The sequence below is a fragment of the Coptis chinensis genome, chromosome 2, assembly GCF_015680905.1.
Source record: "Coptis chinensis isolate HL-2020 chromosome 2, ASM1568090v1, whole genome shotgun sequence".
Taxonomy (NCBI): domain Eukaryota; kingdom Viridiplantae; phylum Streptophyta; class Magnoliopsida; order Ranunculales; family Ranunculaceae; genus Coptis; species Coptis chinensis.
In genome coordinates, this window is record NC_141457.1 from 83,341,901 (window position 1) to 83,350,402 (window position 8,502).

At 34.2% G+C, this 8,502-nt stretch overlaps 1 long non-coding RNA gene across 1 annotated transcript; it reads right to left on the reverse strand.

The window, feature by feature from the left end:
• Window positions 1-3,661: 3,661 nt before the first annotated feature.
• On the reverse strand, window positions 3,662-4,743 carry LOC147518352 (uncharacterized). Its single transcript, XR_015214048.1, has 3 exons — window positions 4,178-4,743; window positions 4,036-4,090; window positions 3,662-3,939 (listed from the first exon to the last, which is right to left on the reverse strand). It is a non-coding gene; the product is annotated as an uncharacterized LOC147518352 (long non-coding RNA).
• Window positions 4,744-8,502: the final 3,759 nt, after the last annotated feature.

Below are 8,502 nucleotides of genomic sequence, written 5' to 3' on the forward strand. Positions count from 1 at the left end.
GTGCTAACTATTATCGCACATCAGATCACCAGATAGCACGAATCGATCTCAATAGTTCGTTGGGTATTTCCATTTCCATAAGTTTGTCTCTTTATGCATGCTCAACACGCGATACTGTGTTCTCTCAACAGATCGCTTCAATGAACTGCACGACCTACTAAGAGGGGGTTTTGTGAGGGAGTGATATTCTCCTTCAGAAATATCAAGCACGTGCTCAGCATGGTGGAAATACCACACCGACCTCTGACTTACTTCTCCGACCTACGTCACTAGATCGCGTCGTCCACGAGCTACGAGATCGCTCTAGAACAGTTCGTATCATTACGCAGATCGTTCTATATCATAACTCAACTTACCTTCTAGAAGCACGTACACAAATCACTGCCGCCGGCTACTGACCACTGCCACAAGCTACTAACCCCTGCTACTAATTCCCATCATTACAGCAGACCTACTAGCACAGTTCTCACACGCCTCCACAATCTCCACCCTACATTTGTACTGATTTTTACACGTGTTGGGTTAAGATTCACTTTCATCTTCTATAAATATCTCTCATATGAACTACGCCAGACCTGATCTTCTCTCTCTTCAAAATCAAGAGAAGATACGTAGGCAGTTCGCTCATCAACGAACTCGATCTTTACCATATTCAATCTCATTCCCTCTCCCTCCTTATATGTAAAAGTGAACTAAAACGCTCCTTTACAAATACATCTAATATTTTATTCTCTCTCTCAATCTTAATTCCTAATGGAGGTGCCAATTAGCAAATAAAGTAGCTAAAACTTTTGGGTGATGATGGTATGCGGCTGACTTACCGACCTCATTTAAACTGTTTGCCAATCCATTAAAAAAAATCTTAATTCCTAATCAAAAATTTGATAAACAGACTAGCGAACTTAAAAATGGTCGTCTTCACCGAAAACAAAAGGGGCATAGGTACATATGAATAGTCTTCCACTCTTCCACACCCAAGTTACATCTTATTGCAAAAACGGCCTACTTAATCTTAGACAAGTATGCAAACCGTGCTATACATCGGTTTTCTTAAGTCTCACCCACCCCTTTAGATCGATAGTTAGTATGGTTTTTTTGGATTATAATTGTAAATCGTAATTGTAATTATTTAGGAAAGACTCATCTATTTATTTTTTTAAAACAAAATGGGAGATAATTATGTTATTTAAGTGATATTAGAGAGGTTATTTTAAATTATCAAAATGGGGGTAATTATTTAATTTAAGTGATATTAGATAGGTGTTTCTAAATTATTAATACAAAAAAGACTTTATTCAAATTATATTAATAAAAGTGGGGCTTATTCTAAATTTAGTGAGGGAGGTATTTCTAAATTAAGTAAATAAGAAGATTTAAATTAGCCTACTCGATAGTGGGGAGGGGTTCCTTAAAACCCGACTATCATATAGTGTAGAGATATATATGATCGTGGACCAACCAAAACAGATAAAATAACCACTAAGTCCAATAACATTAGTGAACCCAAGGACCATAACCTTTTGACCACAGGGCCCATATACTAAAATTCTACCGAACCAACAGTCGATTATCATCCAATCAACCTGACTCAAGAAACAGAGTTATTTTTTTGTAAAATAGTAAACGTCAGTTCATGCGAAGAGACAGGTGCACGAGAATACACGTGTAGTTGGTGAAATCCCATACTGAAATAGAGTATGGCATATATATAATTATATATGGACAGCCTATATATGTTAGGTCCCAGTCATTTGCATTCGTACTAGTCTTGTACAACCTGAGTCTCAAACAGATTTTTTGGTTTTCCTTTTAGACTCTTCCTTCTATTATTTTATTTGTTTTCTCGGGACAACACTTATGCTGTTCTGCAACGTACCACAATATCTGCATTTATCACTTTTCTATTAAGAGCATCTATAGAATAAATACAAAAAAAATTACCAAATATTTAAATCAAATCAAATACCAAACCAAACCAATACCAAATAATTTCAAGAAAAATATCAAATATTCGACACTAAATTACATACTGTTTTCGTAAAACCGTACAAGAGACTGCAATGTATTAAAATTTGGTGTTCAAAATACTACAAGACAGAAATTCAAACTAACACCAAAATACATGCAGTGTTTACAAAATCGCGCGGTTTATTTAAAACTGCGAGAAATATTTGATATAGTACTAAAACAAATACAAAATAAATTTTTACTGATTTGGCGTTTGTTTAGGTTTTTTTAAATATTTTCATCAATAGTGTCTCTTCTGAAGAAACTCAAAAAGGACCCATGCCTATTGATTAGACTTCCGAATTTTTTTTTGTCCGTCCTTTCGTGGAACTTTTGTTCAGGCAAGCCCATAGACCTATGGCTTTGAATCTTTGATTTAACATTCAGCAGTGTCTTATTTTATGTTTAAGATGACAACGTGTCGTGCACAAGGAAGATGGGATAAATTAGCTTGTCACTGTCTCACTGAAGTCCATGAATAAGAGCACAGAACTAACAATAATTCAGGTTTTAGACACATTTCCCTCTCTAGCTAGCCCTGTAAGGCTCTACTTGACACAGGAAAACTCTTAGTCAACCCCGACGGCCCCCTAAATTCCAAAGGAGAACTACTACCGCCTGTATTTTGATGTTGGATTCAATTATTCAAATACAGGCAGCTGCGTCTTTTGATACGAAATAGTGTTCAGTTACGGATTTATAGCAATTTAGGACTAAGGATCGAATGTCTCTCATTTTGTAATGTCTTCCTATTTGATATGGACCAGTGTAGTCAAGACATTGAGGGGAGGTGCACCTAAGGCGCAACACTCTTTTTGTGCTTTAGGCGGGAGGCGTAGAGTTCGTCTTATTAAATGAGGCGCGCAATAATAATAATAATATATATATATATATATATATATATATATATATATATATATTTTCGTCTTATTAAATGAGGTGCATAATAATAATAATATATATATAAAGCTCGGCTCTTAAACAAATATACTTATACTTCTAACTTACGGACTTAGCAAAAAAAGAAAATCTCACGTGAGAAACAAAAGAAAAACCCCAGCGCCACAAAAAAAATATAAATAATCTCCTACTTTCTCTCTTAGTGACTCTCTCTCTCTCCCTAATATTCTCTCTTCTGTCTCAAGCTTTTCTCTCTCTTTCCTAGTTATTTCTTTTTGTCTTTTTTCTCTGGTATCTCCTCTCTTTCTCTCCATATTAACTAATGGAAAAAAAAAAAAAAAAAAAAAAAAAAAAACAAAAACAACAACAACTTGCTAAATGATCATATTCGGTGAAGTTCCAAATAATCTCTCTCTTTAAAAGGCATTGGACCGTTTTGAATCTTGTTTTGTTAACACCTACCGTGCAAATTAAACTAAAAGATTCTTCACTGGATTCTGAATCTTGTTTTTTTTTTCCTTTTCCATTCAACTAGTCGAAACTCGTAACTTTGTTAATCTTAAATATAAACTAGACGTTTAGATGCATGATATTTATTTGTTTTAAAAGTTGAGTGCAGTATTCTAACTCGACCATGGGTCGCACATACTACACCCAGAAACAAGATTAAGGTCAACTGCGTATTTGCTAACTATTGTCAACTTACCTGTTTAACTATATTGAGGAAGAACTGACTTACTTCATCAGCTGGTATTGGATAGTCAAATAGCTATCTAAAACTGATGTAGAGACCTTTTTTTTTTTTTTTTTTTCGATAATCCAATTGATGTAGAGACCTATAACTATAGAAGTATATATACCATATGTTTCATGTTTGAGAAGCGTGAGATGCTCCATTCATCTGAAACTCTACTTTGTATCATGTTTATCTCTGCATCAGCATTTGTAGCATACGCCTTGCTTTCTTTAGCAACAGTTCAATCTCGGCTAATGTATCTCAGATATCCTTCATCATAAAATTAGCCTCCATATCTGAAAATGAAAACATTCAGAGTTGATATTTTATATATTGTCATTCCTTAATGCATTGCCTTTTGTAGTTACTTGCATCAAAAGAGGTTATTATACCTTCAATCAGAGGAAGGATACGTGATTCAGACAAGTCCATTGCCTTTTTATTGAGCTGTAAATAAAAAACTTGATAAGATGATATTTGAAGTTAACACAACAAAATATTACAGAGAAATTTCTGAAACAATTAACGACGTACTTCAAATTTTAAACGCTTTCCTCATAATAGAATAGCCTAACAGCATAATCTGCAATCTCAGAGCTCTCATATGCAACAAAAGCATATCCGTTCGACTTCTTTGTCTGCTGATTGACAGGAAAGCTGAGTCCGAAAATCATTAAATCAATTCTAGCAATGTTAGAGACTACTGGACAAGGAGAATGCAGAAGATATGTACTGTGCAACATTTCTTTGGCAGATCAGGAAATGAAAGCAGAAGTACACCAAGCTAACATTGAATTCATCTGTAGGAGTTAAAATTATAACAACAGGAACCTACCAGCAAAACTTGAAAGGCAGATTTATCCTTTAGATGTAATATTTAAAGAAGATATGGTGTGAGAATCTAGTGATGATGGCGATGAACATAGCAATACAGAACCGTATGATCAGTCTTAAAAAAAAATAAAAAATCAAGTAACAGAGGAATTTCAAAGAAATCCTTGCTGCTACCATGTATTGAATATGGATAGGTTTGAATCATAGAATTGACGTTATACACAAGTGAATTCCCAATCACCATTTGTGGGATGAGAGAATATTTAGATTAGTGATTGAACCGCCATTTACAAATTAGGGGCTACAACTGAACCACCATCAGAAGTTATGGCCTGAGTTCATAAAGGTTTATAAATCATATTCACAACTTGATGCAACGTTTTTGTTGTACACACATTATGTGCACCAATGGCAAAAAGAAAGAAAAGAAAAAAGTTTAGTGATTCTGCTTGTTCAACTCGCTATTGTACTGGGAGGAATATATGAAATAGATTGGAAGAATGTGAAAGGGGTCTACAAGTTGGAGTTGTCGTGGTTGGGCCTGTGAAATTGTGATCCCTCTCCTCCTGTCAACATCTGGAACTCATGCAAGGTCTTGAAATTTACAGTTACTTTCTAACTGTTTCTATGCCTTATGGATTTGTATCGTAGATCCTTTAAACTTCCTTTACAAGTTTTGTTGGTATATATTACCAGTGAATCTTGATTGATTCCGAAATGTACTTTAAACTCAAATTTTTTAGCAATGTAGTTAACACTACTTGATTTCTTTAGATTTTCTACATGACATCTCTAGTATGTCTATTGATAATCCGTATTTATCAATAAAGAGATTAGTAGGTAACCTCGGCCATATTCTTCTTGTTCAGACTATACTTGTTTGATTTTGATTCTGAATTCTGTCTGAGATACCCTACTTCTTTCTTATCTCACTTTGGATTGTAGTCCTTATGCTATTGCTATGTATATTTGTAGTCCTTATGCTATTGCTATGTATATTTGCTAGATTATGTATGATTGTTTCTATACTATAATGTGTAATTTACTTTACAAGAACTCAGGGAAAGTTAGAAAATTCTATCCAGTTTACGTTTGTTTTTAATCTGAATTAGGTTGTGTTAAGTTTTATTTTTCTTTTTCATTAGTTAATATGGAGAGAAAAAGAGGAGATACCAGAGAAAAAAGACAAGAAAAGAGAACTAGGAAAGAGAGAGAAAAGCCTGAGACAGAGGAGAGAGAATCACGAACAGGGAAAGCAGGAGATTATTTACCTTTTTTTGTGGCGCTGGGGTTTTCCTTTTGTTTGTTACGTGAGATTTTTTTTTTTGTCAAGTTTGTAAGTTAGCCATATATAGCCCGGCTCTTAAAAGGACCTTAAATAAGTACCAAATCTAAAACACCCACAATTTCACCTACAAAATGATTTAAACCCTAATCTTTTGTGCATATGATCTGCTAACTATAAAGAACATCTCTACAAAAATTCAACTCGTTTGATAATTTTTAACATTGGCAAAAGATGAATGCAAAAACTAGACATTTCTGGACCTTTATATATATATATATATATATTCAAAAGTGAAAAATAATTTTATCTAAGTTAGAGGATATCAAACGAGTTGAATTTTTGTAGAGATGTTCTTTATGGTTAGTAGATCATAAGCACAAAAGATTAGGATTTAAATCATTTTGTAGGTGAAGTTGTGAGTATTTTAGATTTGGTCCTTATTTAAGGTCCTTTTAGGAGCCGGGCTGTATATATATATATATATTAAGTTAAAAGTAAGTACGTAAGTAAAACTTCACCTAAACAATGAATTCAAACGTAATTTTTTGTGTATATGATATATTCACCATAAAGATCATCTCTACAAAATTTTAGCTCATTTGGAAACCTCTAATCTAGATAAAATATGATTGCAAAACCTCGACATTTCTGAACCGTTAGATTTCTTCTTAAAGATGACATCAATTTTTATATAGGTTTGATGGTTTTCAAATGAGCTAAACTTTTGTAGAGATGATCTTTATGGTGAATATATCATATCTACAAAATATTACGTTTGAATTCATTGTCTAAGTGAAGTTTTACTTACGTTAAAATAAGTATGTACTTCTAAGATCGGCCCGGTATATATATATAATATAAATAAAATAAAATAAATATTAAATATGACATCACTGATTTGCTTAGCCAAATATTAAAATTAATTCTATGTAATTGTAAACATTAGCAAAATAAAATGTGTATCTCTGAATACAATTTGGCAATAAACTAAAAAAGTGAACCAATCGAATTGAGCCAAAAGAGTTCTTCACGAAATAAAACATATGATTCGAATTTTAGAATCTAGTAAAATTTCATTTAATCCATCTTTTGTGTCTTCTCTCAATCTATACAACTTAACAAAAATTAATCAAAATTAAAATTTAGAGTGTATTTCAAGATGAAACTTATTGAATTTGTACAATTTCTTGGACCATACAACAATTAGATTGAGTGTAAATATGTCACATATAGCAAAATTTGTACAAAAAAACGAAAAAATTCTAAATATTGATAAAGCACACACCTTATGTTAGCTCCTACACCTTGGTCAAAGCAAGGCACTAAAAGTGCGCCTTGTTGCACACCTCTTTGCGCTTTGACTATACTTATATGGCCATATGGTGTGCGTATGAGATGTATTCCTCGTGGTAATATTTAGGCATCTAAACTTAATTGTTGGTAGGTAGATGGATCATTTCTTAAGCTAGAATTTTATTAGGGTTATGAGGTTGAACTTTAGATGACCATAGTGCGTCTGTTTGGTTATGTTATTGTATGTTTAGTTTAAAACATTAAACTCTAGGTGGGCATCAAACTGGCCACATCCAGTGAGTGCCTGTAGCTGGATTGGTCACAACTTTGTTACTGGGGTTTGTGGATGTGACGCGACGGAGCGAGAGAGTGTCGTGTGGATTGGAGTCACAGAACTAGTGTCTTGCGACAGTGCGAGTGTTGCGTGAGTTCCCTTTTCAACGTTATTTTTTTCTACTAATTAACCCAAGTGAAATTGAAATATCGCGTGGGTGGGTCCGAATAATGTTACACACCTAGAGATGGCTTATTTTTGCGACCACGTACCATTCCGCAAATTTGTCCCATTTTGTGGGAAAATCCAGTCGCCCACCTATATCTGAGAGCCTATATAAATAAAGTTATAAAACTGAAAATGAAAATGAACTCAAAATTCTGGAGTGGAATAGATAATTAACTCAAAATTCTATAAGGTGAAATGAAAATATAATTTTACACCATACGTCCATACATACATGTACATATAACAAAATTGATAACAAAAAAATTGTATTTATAACAGAGTCCTAACCAAGGATTCAAGGCATAAACAACTTATTATGACATTTACAACGCCAAGCTTCAGGATAATATTCAAGAGGAACACTAACACCTGGTTGAATCGGCACACGCACCGGTTTACAAGGCCTACACCTTCCACACTTGAATCGGCAAGTGGGTGGTGACGATCCAGGTCCACCGAGTCTCCTCCGATTCAAAACAACCCGCTCCATCACTTCCGACCCACCTCCTCTTTTCACATCTTCTTCATTTCCCACTATCCCAAAGTCTGAAAATACACAAAATCAAATTAATAGATTGTTTCATTTCACTCACTTAGTTACTGAGTTAAGTTATAGCGATATATATACTTACTGAGTTGCTGAGTTGGGGAGAAAATGCTAGCAAAGAAGAGTAGAGCAAAGGCAGTTGTTGCAGAGAGATGGTAGTAGTGCTTGCAATGCTGGTGGCATAGAACGCCCATGGCAAGCTACGCAGTAGAGCAGGTCAGCAAAAGAAGGTGCTTGGAGCTAAAAATTGAGATTGGAATTAGTACTAAGGTAAGTGAGAGAGTGGTCTTATTGATGTTGCGTGGGGAGTTCTAAGTCAAAGAACAGTGAGCAAGAAAGAGATGTGTTCTGATTTTTCTCATTTTTAGGTGGTGACGTGAATGGTTTTTATTGTA